The sequence below is a fragment of the Microcaecilia unicolor genome, chromosome 2, assembly GCF_901765095.1.
Source record: "Microcaecilia unicolor chromosome 2, aMicUni1.1, whole genome shotgun sequence".
NCBI lineage: Eukaryota > Metazoa > Chordata > Amphibia > Gymnophiona > Siphonopidae > Microcaecilia > Microcaecilia unicolor.
In genome coordinates, this window is record NC_044032.1 from 523,435,724 (window position 1) to 523,455,553 (window position 19,830).

Below are 19,830 nucleotides of genomic sequence, written 5' to 3' on the forward strand. Positions count from 1 at the left end.
TATAGTACATATTGCTAAGAATTTGATTACCATTTAATGTGCTACCTAGAAATGTCATGCCATCATATTTGAAAAATTCACAATTACGTAGTTGCTACTTTTACATCCTTTGGTTTATTAATATGGAACCCAGTGATGAGTAATGATGCAAACCACTTCTGAAGGGAAATAACACAGCAAATCATCCTGGAACTGTGTTACATGTATAATGAAACTGTGTCTTAATCGCATTCTAGAGGTAATGTTTTGTATCACTAAAGTGAATTAACTGCTCATTATAGGCTAGGCCGATGGTCACTTTTCAGAACTGGCCTTAACCAATATGTGGACTAGGCATCTACCTAGGGTGGCACCAATGCCTTTGCTCTCCATTAGGCCAACCATGCCCTGCTGTCATGTCCCCTACCTCAACACAAGCGGCGTCCTCTGGCTGCGCAGGGTCCCGTCGACACGCACACTTGACTGGCACAGCCCTGAGCCATGTGTGATTGCTTTGCTTTCATGCACCTGGCTCTGCTCTCTCTGCCTGGCTTCCAGGTTCCTTGATTGCTTTGCTTCCACCCACCTGGGTCTGCTCTTCCTCTGCCTGGCTTCCCTTGCTTCTTTCCTATTGGTCTTCCGGTTCCTCCTTCCCCTGCTCTTGTCCTATGGCTGTGCCCCTTTTCCCTGCTAATGTCAGACGCCAGCACTTTATTAGCTGAGCTCTCCCTAGACTCCTTGCTTCGGCTTCTACTTTGGTAGGTGTTACTTGCTCAGTAGTGTGCTTCTCCTCTACTTTGTTCTTCGTTACTGACTCTGCCTGTACCTAGATTATTCTTGTGTCTGCTGCCTGCCTACTGACTCTGCCTGTACCTAGATTACTCTTGTGTCTGCTGCCTGCCTACTGACCTTGCCTGTACCTGGATTACTCTTGTGTCTGCTGCTTGCCTACTGACTCTGCCTGTACCTGGATTACTCTCGTGTCTGCTGCCTGCCTACTGACCTTGCCTGTACCTGGATTACTCTCGTGTCTGCTGCCTACCTACTGACTCTGCCTGTACCTGGATCACTCTCTTCCCTGCTGCCTGTCTGGCCGTCACATTCATCACCCCGCTTCCTGCTCCATCTCATAAGCCCTGCAGGCTGCCTGCACCTAGGGGCTCAACCTCTGGGGAACGGCGGTCAGCGCAGGTGAAACCCGGGGTTGTCCGGCCACCAAGCAGAACCTGGTCCGAGTACCGGGCTTGGCAGTGCTCTACTTGGTACAAGAACTCACAGGTCTGACACCTGCCCCCAAAACAAAGCAAGAGCAGCTGGCAAAGGGACTTGGGTAGATGCACATGTTCAAGACCTGCTGCTTCCTGCCCTCTCCTGACTATTTTTACCTAGTCTTTTATAGGGTTATGAGTGTAGCCCTCTGCTGAGGGGTGGCACTCAGTTCCTCCATCTTCCTGAGTGTTCCCAGGGACTCTTTTTTCTTTCTCTTAACCTTTTTTTATTCCAGCTAACTTTGTTAGTCCACTTTCTTCTGTGTCCCTGAAAATGTAATACTAGACTTTATTCACCAGTGTCTCCTATCCATTCTATCACCAGAGCAGGAAGCATAGGCAAACTAAAGTTTAGAGGAACTGGTCAGATATGTTTAGGACTCAGAAGGCTAGGATTGCCAACTGTCTGGATTTTTTCAGGACTCTACAGATTTATAAATTAACTGATAGCTAAAATGTCTACATATTTTTCAGAGTTTAGCTCTCTATAACCAAGTATATGGTGGTGACACCACTCATTCCCTAACCCGTCGCTGCAGGCATCCCTGGATCGGGGCACCAGTGTGCAGGTATGTGTGTGGCCCCTCCATGTGTGCTGCCGCTGACTATGACAATCTCTCATTTATTTAAACATAACTAAATGGGCTATAAGCCCCTAATGCAGTCCATTGGTTTTCTTATATTTTGTTCTTGTGATGACTTATACTGTTCCAAAACTGAAAACTCTTATCTCTTCTATCTGGTCGATAATAAATAGAGCTTATTGTGAAAACTAGCCACCCTAAAAAGTTGTTTTGTGGTTGTACATGAGAAATTGTGATATTGCATAAATAGGTGGGTGTTTTTGTTCCTAGTCATTCATTCAAAGGTTATATAATCCATTCAAGAAAGCCAGTTAATCATTTAACTTATTAGTGGACCATAACCACAAAGGCATGGTATGGTTGCATTTTCAATATGGTAATACTAGAGCCCAGCTAAGAAACAGGTTATTTTGAGTTAGTCCTTACTGGACCGAATTTGCTTTCCTTGTGCCATCACCATCCAATTGGATAGGCAGTGTCTTAAAAGGTAGAGGATTTTTTTTTACATTTATATCACATATTATCCCAAGCAAACTCAGGTTCAATGCGACTTACATTTGAAAATACAGCGAGACAGAATAATAGAATTCAGTTATATCATGAAAGCAAACAGATGGATATGTCTGAAACATTTAGCAAAGTTGAGATTAGTATATATACTCAACTGGGTTTTTAAAAGTCTGCCCTTTAATGATGCCATAAGTATAGATAGTTATTCAAACATTTTCACATGTACTCACCAGAACAGGCATCCATATACATATTATAAAAGTAAACTACAACTTCTACTGAGTACATCCAAATCTTTTCTATTTAAATCATCTTTATTCAAAGCACAACATGTTGGTAGATAAGCTACATACAGAACAAGAAAAACCAGTGAACCATCCAACATGAAACAATATAAATTTTTACAGAGAAACATACCCCAAGAACCATTCCCCTTCCATTTCCCCCTCCCTCCCTATAAGCCCACCCAACTGATCCCATCTGCCAAAATAGCTAAGAAATGATTTACTCTAACAACAAAGACATCCCATCAAGCTATGTATCATCATTTGCAAACTATAAATGTCATTCAGCTCCAACTCTTTCTACTGCTGCTTTCCCTAACACACAGCAGGGAGACAAAGATTTAAAAACAAACAAACAAACATGCCATTTACATCCAAACAGAACTTTTGTATGAAGGTAGCTCTTCCCTCATTATTCAATACTTCTCTTTTAAATAGTAGTAATAACAAAAATAAAGTGCCCTTTTATAATATACCACTGCTGATAGCGGGGATGGGATGACTTACCTATGAAGAAAGACTAAGGAGGCTAGGACTTTTCAGCTTGGAGAAGAGACGGCTGAGGGGAGACATGATAGAGGTATATAAAATAATGAGTGGAGTGGAACAGGTGGATGTGAAGTGTCTGTTCACGCTTTCCAAAAATACTAGGACTAGGGGGCATGCGATGAAACTACAATGTAGTAAACTTAAAACAAATCGGAGAAAATGTTTCTTCACCCAACGCATAATTAAACTCTGGAATTCGTTGCCGGAGAACGTGCTGAAGGCGGTTAGCTTGACAGAGTTTAAAAAGGGGTTAGACGGTTTCCTAAAGGACAAGTCCATAAACCACTACTAAATGGACTTGGGAAAAATCCACAATTCCAGGAATAACATGTATAGAATGTTTGTATGTTTTGGAAGCTTGCCAGGTGCCCTTGGTCTGGATTGGCCGCTGTCATGGACAGGATGCTGGGCTCGATGGACCCTTGGTCTTTTCCCAGTGTGGCATTACTTATGTACTTATGTAAAAGAAGCAAGTTCCCACGTACCATCTTTCTCTTTTGATCTACAAACAGAAAAAAAAGATTTTAAATGCTCCCAGGTTTCAACCTAACTAAAGTTTAAAAGAAACCTTTGTACTTAAAAATACAAACTCTGAATGTTGAGAGCCTGATTCTCATAACATGATGTCTGTTTTGGTGTTTTGGCTGCTGTAGGCTGAGAAAAAGAAGTGGCTACAAATGCAAGAACTTTACATGATGGTGGGCAGAGCTGGTTGGGGAGTGGGGCACTGACTGAATGAGCAGATGATCTGCACAAGCAGCACAGCGCCACAAGAGAGAGTGTATGTCTGAAAAGTGACAGACTGTTTCCATATGCATGCATGTATGTCTGAAGAGTAAGAGTGTGTGTGTGTCTAAAAATTTGGGGTAGACTGGAGAACTTCAGAGCCTGCCCAGGGGTATCTGATCCCCTAGGTGAACCTTCGGCCATATGAACACCCCCCCCCCCTCCCAAGAGGTGGTTCAAAGCCCTACCACCATGTAGCATGGCAACTTCAATCTCCCCCCTTTTGATCTTCGCTCTTTGCTCCTGTCTCTTGCATCTAGCCTTGAACTCATTCAACATGTCTCTATCCCCACCCATAAAGCCGGCAACAACCTTGATTTTATCTTCACTTCTGCCCCATCTCTATCCCCCTGACTCCTTATCCTCCTTGCCCGTTCCTGGTTTGATCGTCTCCTTCTCACCTTCTCTGTCCCCTGCTCCTCCTACCCCCTCCTTCAGTGCCCCTTCCTCCACCCTCTCGGAGCCTCAATGAAGCCACAGTCCTGGATCTCAGACTCTCTCACAGTTAGTCCCACCGCCTTCTCCACTGCCTCTTGACCAACGTGTTCTTTCTTTTGACCAATAATTTGCCTCTACTCATGATTAGCATGCCCCCATCTCCTCTAAACCTCTTTTCTGTTCCCATGCAGCTCTCTGGTTTTCCCCTGCTCGTCACCTCCTGCTCTCCCATCTGTAGAGCGCAGGTGGATCAAATCATTGTCCTCTAGATACCACACCCTCTACTGCATCCACATCCGTTATAAATAATATCAGGGAGCATACCACCTTGCCAAAAGCAACTACTACAGTAAACAGAACTTCTTGTCTTTTAATTAGCCTTACTCCCTCTTTCACAACCTCAATTCTGTTTCTCTCCCAACTATGATCCCATGATCCTCCCCCTTGAATCCCTAGTGGCCACCTGGCAATCCAAAACAGCCTCCCTTCATTTAGCACTTCAACTAGTATATGTTTCCCTCCCATCTCCCTCCCTCCTCACCACATCTCCTCCCACCCCCTTCTGTCCTCTCAGTCCTCCCCTCTCCCCCTCCTGCTCCTCCTGTTCTCTGCCCACTGCTTTCCCCTGTCCCTCCTTCTGATGGTCTTCTTTTAACCTCCTCACGGCCCTATCTCTAGGCAAAACCCTGTCGTCCCTCAAATCCTCATCCTCTGTGCAGTGCCATAGTGTAAGATAATACAAGCCTTATATCTCGGTTATTCTCCTGCAGTTTTAAGGATTTGCCCTATCAGAAATAGAACTCTAGAGAGCAGCTAAATGTGTATGATGATCCACTGGGAGCTGGCTACTGTGCATGGCTGCCTGATTTAACAGACTCATTCTGAGGAAGAAACCTCATGCCAAAATGAAAAGCAGCCAGCACAAGAGTTTCAGAAACACATTCTGCAAAGCTAACATTCTAATAAGCTAGTATCCTCCACTCTCTTTCCCATTCTCCTGACAATGTAAGACCTTCTCCCCCCCCCCCCTAACAAGGTTCAGACCCCCTCCCACTCAGGTAGGGTTACCATATGGCTCCAGAAAAAGGAGGATGGATTGAGCCAGCCGGGTTTTACTTCCATTGCTTGAAAGCAATGGAAGTAAAACCCGGCTGGCTCAATTACTTCCATTGAAAGCAATGGAAGTAAAACCCGGCTGGCTCAATCCGTCCTCCTTTTTCTGGAACCATATGGTAACCCTACACTCAGGGGCAGACTGACCATTTGGCAACCGGGCTGTTCCCGAGGGCCCAGAGGCAGTAGGGGGCACAGAGGCTCTGCCCAGATGCCCACTGCATACTGCAGCCCTCCCCGGTCCTACCTTTAAAGGCGCGCCACTGGTGATCCAGTGGCCTCTGCAGGGGGAGGGGGAACATGTCCTTTCCTGCTCATTGTGCTGCCACTATTCCCCCTGCCTGGCACTGCCATACTTTAAAAACTGTCGAGACCTGCAAGACTACCATGGGAAGTCTCAGCTGTCATTTTGAAAACACGGTGGCGTTGGCAGGCAGGGAAATAGCAGCAGCGCAGCAGGCAGGAAAGAACATGCTCCCCCCCCCCCCCCCCACACACACACAGACAACTAGACCACCAGACCACCAGGGCCCTTCAGGTAGGACCAGGGCAGTGGGGGCGTCGACAGTGGCAGTAGGGGGCAGCAGCACAGCGGTAGGGGGGTGTCACGCAGCGGCTGGGTGGGGGGCCCAGACCACCCTCAGTGTCTGGGGGCCCAGACCACTCTCAGTCCACCCCTGCTCCCATCCCTTAACAAGGCAAGACTTCCCTCCTACCCTCCAACAAGGTGACCCCCCCCCCCTCCAGCCCCCTCTCTGAAAAGGTTCAGACCCTCCTCTCACCATCCCCCTGACAAGGCAAGACACCCCTCCTCCCCACTCCCCAACAAGTTTGAGACCTCCTCACACCCATCCCTAGTCAGGCCCAATGGGAGCAAGAACAAAGCTCACTTGCTCCTGCTCTTAGTGGCTATATTTTGAAAATAGCCACTGTTACTTCTAGCAGTAGTATCACAATATTAGTGGTAGACTTCTACGGATACAGAAATAGCTGAATGTAACTTAGCTACAACTAAAAAAGGCATGAGCTAAATCCAAAATCTAGTACTAAGCATATTATGAAGTAATATAAAACCCTACAAAAGTCACTCAGGACCTATGTTTTATTACCTATTGTGTTGACATTGTAAATAGAACACTAAGAGGTGTATTTTCAAAGCACTCTGTCAATCTACTGTCTAAGTGCTTTGAAAATGAGCCCCTATGCCATACTTTGTATTATTATTTGAATATTTTACTGTTGTAATTGTCTATTGCTTATGCTTGATTTATTATTACTGTACACCACCTTGAGTGAATTCCTTCAAAAAGGCGGTAAATAAAACCTAATAAATAAATAAATAAATAAAATTCAACTGTATTTTCTGTCACTGTAGTTCTTTATAGTACATTGGTCTTCACTGGAATTTAAATTTTTAGAATATTTCTTCTTGTGAAGTTGGAAAACAGGAAACTTCTGAAGTCAGAAGGTTGTGTCAGACTACCAAAATAAGCAAAAATGGTAGCAAGCAATCAATATCTTGTAATTATGACCCTTGTTTTGTGCTATGGACTTTGAGAGCCCTATAAGCTGTTTCCTGTCTTTTCAAGACACATCCTGTTATTCTTTAAAACATACGATACTGTCTATGAAGGTGTCTCTCATTATTTAGAGGTGTAGAAATATACTAATACTCTGTTTTTGAACTGAATATGTCTCTTGATTCATGCCTATATGCAAGTACCCACACACTACTAATATTTCATCACACTAGAGAAGAATATGTTTATTGGTACTTGATATATACTGTCTTTCAAAGCGTGAATCAAAACGGTTTACAAGAATATTTAAAAATCATGAAAAAGGAAAAGAACTACAACTTACAGACAGGATAGTGAAAAAAGAAATAAAACAAAAATGGGAAAGAGAGGGAAAGAAAGAGGAAGAGGGGGAAAAAGAAGAGAGGAGGAGTGGCCTAATGGTTAATACAGCGGGCTCTGATCCTGGCTACCTGGGTCAAGTCACTTAACCCTCCATTGTCCCAGGTACAAAAACTTAGATTGTGAGCCCTCTAGGGACAGAGAAATGATTAGCACTAGTAGTAGTAGGAAAGATCGCTGAGTGCCACTCATGCTGCTCACAAGACACTGCCAAATGCCAGAGGAAAAAAAGATGAATCTGGGGTATGAAGTTTCAGTCCTAAGTTCAGCAAGAAGAGAATTCCAAAGGGAAGGAGCTACAAAGAAAAAGCAGAGTGCCATGTGGACTCGAGTCTGGAACATTTAACCAAAGCAGCAGATAGATGAAGGCCTGTATGGAACAATTAGCAAGGAGAGATAAGGAAGGATCCCTGAGTGAAGGACTTTCCCCCAGGTTCTATAAAGTATGCCTAGTGATCTGCGCCAAAATCCAGGCATACGCTATAACAATGCGTGTAACTTATTTAGCTTAATGAACTAATTAGCACTGATAACAGCACTTAAGCAGTAATGAGCACTAATTAACAACAATTAAAATTTACATACACAACTCACTAAAGGCATATTTTCAAAGCACTTAGCCTTCCAAAGTTCCATAGAAACCTATGCAACTTTGGAAGGCTAAGTGCTTTGAAAATATGCCTCTTAAAGCGTATTCTGTAACGCAGTGCGCTTAACTTCTAATGCATGCAGGCAAAAAGGGGTGTGGTTGTGGGCGGGGAAATAGGCATGTCATAAGCGTTCTGAAATGTATGTGCATTATTATAGAATATGGCCCTCTGCGCCTAAATCTACACACCAGGATTTACGCCAAATTGTCATTGGTGTAAATGGAGATGTGTAGTTTTAAGCACTGGGCTATCGACTAAGTGTATATACCATGCCTAAATCTAGGCACCACTTATAGAATATGCTTAGTCAGAAATATTTTTCGTGTGAATTTTTTAGGTGCCATATATAGAATCTGGCCCTTTATGGATTATTATCAAAAACTTATTCTGGATCCTTTATTAAATCGGGAGACAGTGATGGTGTTTCTGCAGAGGAGAAACTTGGAAATGCAAATGGCTTTAGGAAACTTTGGTTTTCGGAAAAGTTCCGAATTATCATGAGAATTTACTGTATTGTATTTGTACATCATTTCATTCGCTTCATCCAACAATGTCGACATCATTCGAATAATACCAATAAGCAATAGCACATCACCAAGAAGTGAATCCAGTAATCTGAACAGAGATACCCAACAAAGGATATGCAAAGGTTAATGTGTCAATACACTTTAGAAGCAAAAACAGCACACACTTCACTGCACGAACAGTCAGGGAAAAAAACAAAACAGAGTGTTAAACTGAACTGTTAGATTCACTTCCAGGCTCAGTGCTTCAACATTTCCCCTTAAGTGAATTGTATTTTAGAGCAAGGAAAGGAAAAGGGAAATGGGACTTGACATACTGCCTTTCTAAGGTTTTTGCAACTACATTCAAAGCAGTTTACATATATTCAGGTACTTATTTTGTACCAGGGGCAATGGAGGGTTAAGTGACTTGCCCAGAGTCACAAGGAGCTGCAGTGGGAATTGAACTCAGTCCTCCAGGATCAAAGTCCACTGCACTAACCACTAGGCTACTCCTCCACTCTGCTGGGATTGGGTCTTACAGTTAATGCAGGAGTAGGTATCATGTGTTACCTGTTCCCAGTAGGTAAGGTGGGACAATTAATGCTACCTCAATACCAACTGCACTGCCTTATCTGCAGTGCAGTTAACATATGGTAATGGCATTTCCTATGTGTTAATTGACTGCCAAAATTGCTGGAAACACCTTCATCAGTCAATGCAGAAATTTTCTAGTTCCAGCACAATTATTTTGGCAATTAGCAAGCAGTCACTGTAAAATCTTATCACACTTTAATAAACTGGGCCCTTAGAAGGGTATGTACAGATAAATTGGGGCCCTTTTACTAAGCTGTGATAAAAGGGGCCTTGCGCTAGCAGTGGCAGCCATTTTTGCTGTGTGATAGGGCCCCTTTTTACCACAGTGGGCAAAAAGGCCACAAAAAGAAATGGCCTTGTGGTAAGTTCGTACTTGCTGCATGGCCATTTCTGGGGGAGCACTTACCTCCAGGGCCGTGCCTAGGGTCTCTGGCGCCCCCCTGCAGACTATCAGTTGGCGGCGCCCCCCCCCCCCCCCGTGAAAATGATCACCCCCCCCCCCCCCCCCGGTGAAAATGATCGCTCACCACTTGCCACACTGACAGGAACTGTCAGCAATATTCTTAGAAACAAATTGCTATACATTGCAAAATAAGATAGCAGATGTAAATTCTCAAAGTGGACATATTCCAAACGCTAAAATGAAAATAAAATGATTTTTTTTTACCTTTGTTGTCTGGTGACTTTCTTTTTCCGATCATGCTGGCCCAGTATCTGAGTCTGCTGCTATCTGTCCTCTTAACTCCATTTCCAGGGCTTCCTTTCCATTTATTTCTTTACTTTCCTCCTTTCTTCTTCATTTCTTGCTCTATATCCATTTCCAGCAATTTCTTCTCTCTCCCTGGGTCCTGCCCTCCCATCCATGTCCATTCTTGTCCCTCTCTGCCCTTCCCTCCTCCATCCATAGCCAGCAATCCTCCTCTCTCCCCTCCCCTCCATTTCCAGCAATTTGTCCTCTCCCTGGGCCCCCATGTCCATCCTTGTCCCTCTCTGCCCTTCCCTCCTCCATCCATAGCCAGCAATCCTCCTCTCTCCCCTCCCCTCCCCTCCATTTCCAGCAATTTGTCCTCTCCCTGGGCCCCCATGTCCATCCTTGTCCCTCTCTGCGCTTCCCTCCTCCTCCATCCATAGCCAGCAATCCGTCCTCTCCCTGGGCCCCCATGTCCATCCTTGTCCCTCTCTGCCCTTCCCTCCTCCATCCATAGCCAGCAATCCTCCTCTCTCCCCTCCCCTCCATTTCCAGCAATTTGTCCTCTCCCTGGGCCCCCATGTCCATCCTTGTCCCTCTCTGCCCTTCCCTCCTCCATCCATAGCCAGCAATCCTCCTCTCTCCCCTCCCCTCCATTTCCAGCAATTTGTCCTCTCCCTGGGCCCCCATGTCCATCCTTGTCCCTCTCTGCGCTTCCCTCCTCCTCCATCCATAGCCAGCAATCCGTCCTCTCCCTGGGCCCCCATGTCCATCCTTGTCCCTCTCTGCCCTTCCCTCCTCCATCCATAGCCAGCAATCCTCCTCTCTCCCCTCCCCTCCATTTCCAGCAAATTGTCCTCTCCCTGGGCCCCCATGTCCATCCTTGTCCCTCTCTGCGCTTCCCTCCTCCTCCATCCATAGGCAGCAATCCTCCTCCCCTCCATTTCCAGCAATTTGTCCTCTCCCTGGGCCCCCATGTCCATCCTTGTCCCTCTCTGCCCTTCCCTCCTCCATCCATAGCCAGCAATCCTCCTCTCTCCCCTCCCCTCCATTTCCAGCAATTTGTCCTCTCCCTGGGCCCCCATGTCCATCCTTGTCCCTCTCTGCCCTTCCCTGCTGCATCCATAGCTAGCAATCCTCCTCTCTCCCCTCCCCTTCCAGCAATTTGTCCTCTCCCTGGGCCCTGCTGCTGCCCTCCCATCCATGCCTCTCTGCCCTCCCATCCATGCCTCTCTGCCCTCCCATCCATGCCCTCCCATCCATGCCTGTCAGCAATTCTCTCCCCTGCTCTGCCCTCTCCCCTTCTGTCCAGTGATTTCTTCTCTCTCCCTGCCCTGCATCCATACATGGCCAACAATTCTCCTCTCCCCTGCCCTCCCCCCTACATGTGGCAGGCTGCAGCGTTGTTGCGAGGCAGCTCTGGCTCTCCCTCCTTCCTTCCTTAGTTCCCGCTCTGGCTCCCCGATCAGCAGCCCCCCCCCCCCCGCGTGTTTTAACCTTTACGCGATGTCAATCAATGAAGAACGCACACCAGACTCGTTTCCAGCTTCTCTCTTCACACAGTGTCCCGCCCTCGCGGGAACAGGAAATGCATCATCGCTGACGCTGAAGGCGGGACACTGTGTGAAGAGAGAAGCTGGAAACGAATCTGGTGTGCGTTCTTCATTGATTGACATCGCGTAAAGGTTAAAACACGCGGGGGGGGCTGCTGATCGGGGAGCCAGAGCGGGAACTAAGGAAGGAAGGAGGGAGAGCCCGAGCTGCCTCGCAAAAGCGCTACGCTTGTGAGGGCAGCAGGGACATCCGAAGTCGACGATTGGGCTGGGGCGCCGGGGTGAGGGTAAGCACCGCGGCGGCGCCCTCCAGAGGTGGGCGCCCCCCTGCGGCGCTTACCTCGCTTACCGCATCGGCACGGCCCTGCTTACCTCCACCCATTGTGGTGGCGGTAAGGGCTACTGTGTTAACTGGGCAGTACCAATTACCACTGGGTAACCCCCCGTGGTATTTTTTAAATTTATTTATTTATATTTTGCAATACATTCACAAGAATTATCTTGCAATAGAAACATGAGAGTAACACCTAAATAATACAAAGGAAATACATTTACTAGAAATTAATCCTCTCTTCTTAGACCACTAAAAGAAGAAGGGGAATTCTTAAAGTTGAGAAGAACACTAACATATTATTTTAAATAAGCAAACAGGCCTGAACGCTTATCCACGGTTAAACTATATTACTCAAAACTTTCCCTAGGAGTCACTTGACAATTTTCTTTAATTCAACAAAACTTTTCAGCTGGTCCGGATCATAAAATATATATTTGTTACCCTTATATTTTACCAAACATTTACACGGATACGATAATAGGAAACTAGCTCCCCCCATGGTATTAATTTTATAAAAATTCCAGCAGCACTGGAAATGAAGCACAAATGGGGCAGAATTACCACCGGCAGCCACGTTTGGACAGTGGTAGTTCCAGGTTGCCGCACAGCAAGCTCGCGGTGGGCTTGCCACACTTTAGGAAAAGGTCCCCATTGTGCCCCCAGTCTTAATACAGCCTCTCTCAAATTTTTAAAAATTCTTACCAATGCATTTGAGCAATTTAGCTTCCGTCCGTACAGTATTTTAAACTCTCAAATCAACCTCTCTCTTTTCTGCATAAAAGGTTTAGCAGCCCTTTTACTAAGCGGAGCTAAGCACTAATGTGTTTACCACTTGTGCTTACCATATGCTAAAAAGGCACTACTGTGGGATGCGCTGAGGCATCCCATGGTAGTTCTTGGATCAGTGCACACCAATCCCACGCTAAAAATTTTTAAAATATTTTTTAGCGTGGGGAGCATGTTTGGAGGCAGAGAGTGCTAATTGGGTAGCATGGGTAAATTGCCGCATGCTGCCCGATTAGCGCTGGATTAGCATGGGAGCCCCTGCTGCCTACAAAATAGGTGGTAAGGGCTCCTGCGCTAATGGCCATGCACTAATTAGGAAATTAACGTGTGGCCATTAATGGAAAAGAAAGAAATTGGGCCATTTTACATCCTTTTGTGGCTTATTTTTTATGCCACTGCATTGGGGTTCAGCTTTTAATGTTTCAGTTATCTATTCATATTATGTAAACTGCTTTGATTTTTATTTTTGAAGAGTGGTTATAAATGGTCTGAAATAAAAACAAAAAAAATTGTCTGAACTAGATTACCTCAGATTAAAAATAAATAAATGTATGAGGCCATTTGCAAATTCAAGAAGACAGAAATTAACAAAGTCCCTGGGGGGAAAAGCATACAGTTGTTTGTTTAATGTTATTGCATTTCAGGGTTTTTTTTTTTTAACTCCTTCTTCTTCCTGGTGCAACAGGAAAACTTTGCCTTTGGTTTACTAATCACATATATCCATGTGCCAAGGGGCATGCATGCTCTGCTTGATAATTACATTTAGAACAAAGAGCTTTATTGGAAAATATTCTGACAATTATATTACTAATTAGAAAATGATACAAGTACATTATTCAAAAAGGAAAAAAAACAAACAAACTGCTGAACAAATATATAGGATATTCTACCTGAATTACAGTGTAAGGTAAACAGCAAAGCTATAAAAGAGCTCTCTGTAACCTTGATCCTAAAGCTAAGCGCTTAGAAGTGTCTGGACTACGGTACAGTCACACAGCAACAAGTTTTAATAGAATTTGCTTAGAATTTTATGATCAGAGGGATATACATTTAAATAAATAAAGTCTGCAAAGAAAATATACTTCAGTAGGGTAAGGAGGTGTCTTTTAGGGGTGGGGGGAAGCAAAGATTCAACGTTTATTTCCTGAATCTCATAGATCCAATATTCAAAGCCATTTTTCTGGAACAAAAAAGCATCTGTTGTCTGGATAAATGACGCGAGTCACAGCTATCCTTTGGATATTCAGTGGTACTGTCCAAATAAAGCCACTAAATATTTTCACCGACCATCAGTCTATATCCAGATAAATGGCTTAGCCACAGCTATCCCTGGATATTTTGCAGCACTATCCAGAGTCACTGAATATCCTTACGGACCACCTCAGCACTATCCATATAGGAGAAAAAACGATAAAGATCACCCAAACATCGGTGCAAAATCACTAGGTGCATAATTGCCATTATAAAATACTACGTCATGTCTAAGGCTGATGTAAATGCTAGCACCTTAGCACTGGCAGTTAGGCACATAACTGTCAGTATTCTATAACATAGCACCTAATTGCTTGGCACACCCCTGACCTGTCCATGCCCCTACCAGGTCCTCGCCATGCCATAGAAATTAGGCACTCGGGCCCAATATTCAGCCAGCGGTGGGCAGCGCATATGCGGTCTGCTGCCGGCATTAAACCCAGATATTCAATGCCGGGCCATATCTGGCGACTGGCATTGAATATCTGGGTGTATTTTGGCTGCTAAAAAGTTAACCGGCTAGGCTGATATTCAGGGCTATCTGGTTAACTTTTTAGCGGTCAAAAATAGGCCTGCTATTTAGGTAGCCTATTTTGACCTCTCAGCATAGCAACTGGCTATGTCATGCAATATAGCCGTTTAAGGGGAGATTCTATATATGGCGCCTAAAAAATCTGTAAAGAAAATAATTTCAATAAGCATATTCTATAAGCAGCACCTAGCTTTAGGCACAGTATATAGAATATGCTTAGTCAATATCCCAGCACCTAAAACTGTGTGCTTCCATTTACACCAATGAAAACTTGATGTAAATCCCAGCACGTAGGTTTAGGTGCACAGGGCCATATTCTATAACTTCGAGTGTAAATTTCAGAACATCTACAAAATGCCCATTTCCCTGCCTACAACCATGCCCCTTTTTGTCTGTTTGCAAGATGCACTAAACTAAACGAGCCTTTAACAAACCCTTTAAGGAACAAGTTTTTAACCCTGGCATGTACTAAAGCCGAATTTCCGATGACGGTAGCAGCAAACGAAAACGGAATGCAGATGAGCAAATTGTGTAGAAACCCTATTGAAATTAGATGCACTACTACTACTACTACTATTTAGCATTTCTATAGCGCTACAAGGCATACGCAGCGCTGCACAAACATAGAAGAAAGACAGTCTCTGCTCAAAGAGCTTACAATCTAAGGTTTTCTGCTTGCCCTAACGCTGGAAAACTCTGGGAAAGCTAACGAGAGGTCTGTACCTCTCGTTGGGGCTGCCCGGCTTCCAAAACAATGTGAAGAAAAAAAAATCGTGAGGGGGCAAAAATGCTCATCAGGAGCATCCTTTATGGACAGCCTTGCCCCCAACCCGCCCCGCCCAAGGTCGCCGCTGCTCCCCGCTCCCCCCTGCATTAAAATCGTGACTATTTTAGGCAGCCCTGGCCCCTCCCTTCCTTTCTCCTTTTTTAGAAAAAACAGCTCCCGCCATCCTCTGCCCCCGTGCCCCGCCCCCGCCGCCCCCCCTGAGGTCATTGCCGCCACTTCCCCCCTCCACCGGGCCCCCCTCCGTCTGAAACCAGACCCGTGCAGCGCCTCTCACCTCTGTGTGAAGGCACTGCATGGGCAAGAACAGCTGATCGCCTCCTCCGACATCCCTCCGTTCCTCCTGGGTCCACCCTCGTCTGACTTTTCCTCCAGGAACTTGTCCAAACCTTTTTTAAACTCAGATATGCAAACTACTATTATCACATCCTCCAGCAATGAGTTCCAGAGCTTAACTATTCTTTGAGTGCAAAAATATCTCCTTCTATTTGTTTTAAAACTATTCCATGTGTCCCCTGGTCTTTGTACTTTTTGAAAGAATGAAAAATCAATTCACTTTTACCCATTTTCTACACCACTCAGGATTTTGTAGAACTCAATCATATCCCCCCTCAGCCATATCTTTTCCAAGCTGAACAACCCTGACCTCCTTAGATTTTGCTCATATGAGAGGAGTCCCATCCCCTTTATCACTTTGGTCGCTCTTCTTTGAACCCTTTTTAATTCTGCTATATCCTTTTTTGAGATACTGCAACCAGAATTGAACGCAATACTCAAGGTGAGGTCACACCATTAGTGATGCAGAAGCATTATAATATTCTTGGTCTTATTCTTATTTGCCATCCTTTTCCTAATAATTCCTAGCATCCTGTTTACTTTTTTGGCCGCTGCCACACAATAGGCAGAAGATTTCACACCTGCATGTGAGCTGCATTATTATTATTATTATTCAAAACTTGTAAACCACCTAATACCACATATAGTTCAATGCGGGTAACAATAAATAAAAAAAGAACATGACCAATTGTTCAGATGATGCATATACATACTAATAAAAAGTACAAGGAAATACCTAATTACAATAATCACTCAAATCACTTAGAATTAGGCATCAGATATTTCCTAAATAAGAAGGTCTTAAGCAACTTTGTAAAGATTAGATAATCTCCCATTAATCTTATATCAACTGGCAAAGAGTTCCACAGCACTGGAATTTGATAAGAAAGAGAAGCGGTTAAAAATTTGGTAGATTTAATATCCTGTACTAAGGGATAACTTAAAAGAGATTTTTCATGCAGCCGATCCGATTTCTGATAGTTTCAGGTTAACTGCACCCTCCAAATATGATGGAGCAGTTCCATGTAACATTTGAAAAGCCATGGTGCCCAATTTGAAAAGAACTCGGGCTTCAACAGGAAGCCAGTGTAAATTTACCACATAGGGAGATAAAGAATCATATCTATCTAAACAGAATATCAATCGAATTGCCATATTCTGTACTAAGTCTTGGTACAACCTGAAAAACTATATTGCAATAATCGAGTCGGGATAAAATCAAATCCTGAACAACAAGGCTCAAAATGCTTTTTTATAAAATTAAGTTTTTTTCAATAGAAAAAAAGATTTCTTTACCACCTGGATTATCTGTGATGACATGCTGAGCCTACCATCAACCATGACTCCTAAAATCTGTATATATATGGCCGCCCCTTGCTCTCAGTAAAATACAGGTCAATGGCTCAGGCTAAAGAGCTAGGCCTCTACAAGCAAATGGCTCATAATAAGAGCTGGGCTTCTCTTAAAAATCCAAAGTCATCTCTGATACAAAATACATTTTTCTGCAGCACAAGCTGAACTGAGTTCTCAGGGAGCTGGCACGGGAGGGGGTCCTTTGCTCTTATAAACATGCCTGGGACTGGCATCGGTGAAGAGTCATGAAAGATGTTTTGGGTTAATGAAAGTAGATAAGGGGGTAGATGTACGTAGTTAGAGAGTACTCAGAGGGAGGGGGGAGCTGATAATAGCTGAGAAGAGCAGAGTGACCGATGAAGTCATCTCGTCAGCTGTGCTTTGCACCCCTTTTGTGTATAGTTAGAACCTGGAACCCAATGAAGTCACCCTTATCGGTTCCTTATCAACTGATAAGGGATAGCAAGTTCTGCTGACAAAGCTGGATCCCATTGGAATCCATTGGGTTGAGACAGTATAAAGGAAGCACCCCGAGAGGTGTAAGGGGCAGATACAGAGGGAGATGCAGACGCAGATGCAGACACAGATGCAGAGGCAGATGCAGATGCTGATGGAGGAGAGAGACAGAGCACCACCGAGAGCTGATGTGTCGTGTGATTCTGTTCCACTGTATGATTGACTGAATTGCTGGTATCCTCATTATTGGGTAATGTATCAATGCTAATTAATACTAATAAACTATATCTCTTTAACTAATTAAAACTGGGTTCCTCTTTAATTACAGACTTAGCTACGGCTGAGTCTGTACCGAACTGCCATGAGCAGATTCAAGGTAGGGAAAGCTAGATATTTGGAGGGCATATGTAACTTTGCCCAGAGAGATGAGACGGGCCACTGCTTCCGCTGCCTGATTAGCAAAGGCAGATTCTGAGAAAATAAACAAATCCTAGCAGAATCTTTTCCCACATCTTAACCTTTTCCCACACTTCATCTCCTCTCTCTTTGCCTCCATTTCATTCTCCCAGCCCATCAGCATCCACATGCTTATACCTATCAATTGCAAAGTACTCACTATCTCCTCAGAATTCTCACTCCACCGTTCAAAATTCCCTGCTTGACTCCCTAACACTCTTCCACTCCCCCCCTCCCTCAATACCATCCGTCCTGGGGTGGAGGAGTAGCCTAGTGGTTAATGCAGTAGACCTTGATCCTGGGGAATCTGTATTCAATTCCCACTGCAGCTCCTTGTGACTGGGCAAATCACTTAACTCTTCATTGCCCCAGGTACAAATAAGTACCTGTATACGTTACGTAAACTGTTTCAAATGTAGTTGCAAAAAATACAGAAAGGCAGTATATCATCCCTCTGCTCTTTGTTGGATCTGCTGTCTGTTTTGTTATTTCTTCTCTGTCCATATCCCTCTATGTCCCTGTCCCTCTACTCCTCCCCCCCCCCCCATGTTCTGTGCTTCCCTGTGTTCAGCTTCTCCTCTTCTCTATCTTCTGCATCTCCTACTCCAAGGCCTGCAGCTTACCCCTGCCCTCTCCCTCTCTCTCTCTCTCACTCTGTGGGTTCAACATGTTTTGCCTTTCTTCTCAATGTCCTCATTCCAGCTCTCCCTCTACTTCCACTCCCCATGATCTGGCACTTCTTTTTTTCTCCCCCCCCCCCCCCCCCCGGGGGCATTATCCATCTCCCTCACCCCTCTTAGACATAAGTACATAAGTACATAAGTAGTGCCATACTGGGAAAGACCAAAGGTCCATCTAGCCCAGCATCCTGTCACCGACAGTGGCCAATCCAGGTCAAGGGCACCTGGCACGCTCCCCAAACGTAAAAACATTCCAGACAAGTTATACCTAAAAATGCGGAATTTTTCCAAGTCCATTTAATAGCGGTCTATGGACTTGTCCTTTAGGAATCTATCTAACCCCTTTTTAAACTCCGTCAAGCTAACCGCCCGTACCACGTTCTCCGGCAACGAATTCCAGAGTCTAATTACACGTTGGGTGAAGAAATATTTTCTCCGATTCGTTTTAAATTTACCACACTGTAGCTTCAACTCATGCCCTCTAGTCCTAGTATTTTTGGATAGCGTGAACAGTCGCTTCACATCCACCCGATCCATTCCACTCATTATTTTATACACTTCTATCATATCTCCCCTCAGCCGTCTCTTCTCCAAGCTGAAAAGCCCTAGCCTTCTCAGCCTCTCTTCATAGGAAAGTCGTCCCATCCCCACTATCATTTTCGTCGCCCTTCACTGTACCTTTTCCAATTCTACTATATCTTTTTTGAGATACGGAGACCAGTACTGAACACAATACTCCAGGTGCGGTCGCACCATGGAGCGATACAACGGCATTATAACATCCGCACACCTGGACTCCATACCCTTCCTAATAACACCCAACATTCTATTTGCTTTCCTAGCCGCAGCAGCACACTGAGCAGAAGGTTTCAGCGTATCATCGACGACGACACCCAGATCCCTTTCTTGATCCGTAACTCCTAACGCGGAACCTTGCAAGACGTAGCTATAATTCGGGTTCCTCTTACCCACATGCATCACTTTGCACTTGTCAACATTGAACTTCATCTGTCACTTGCATGCCCATTCTCCCAGTCTCGCAAGGTCCTCCTGTAATCGTTCACATTCCTCCTGCGACTTGACGACCCTGAATAATTTTGTGTCATCGGCGAATTTAATTACCTCACTAGTTATTCCCATCTCTAGGTCATTTATAAATACATTAAAAAGCAACGGACCCAGCACAGACCCCTGCGGGACCCCACTAACTACCCTCCTCCACTGAGAATACTGGCCATGCAATCCTACTCTCTGCTTCCTATCTTTCAACCAGTTCTTAATCCATAATAATACCCTACCTCCGATTCCATGACTCTGCAATTTCTTCAGGAGTCTTTCGTGCGGCACTTTGTCAAACGCCTTCTGAAAATCCAGATATACAATATCAACCGGCTCCCCATTGTCCACATGTTTGCTTACCCCCTCAAAAAAATGCATTAGA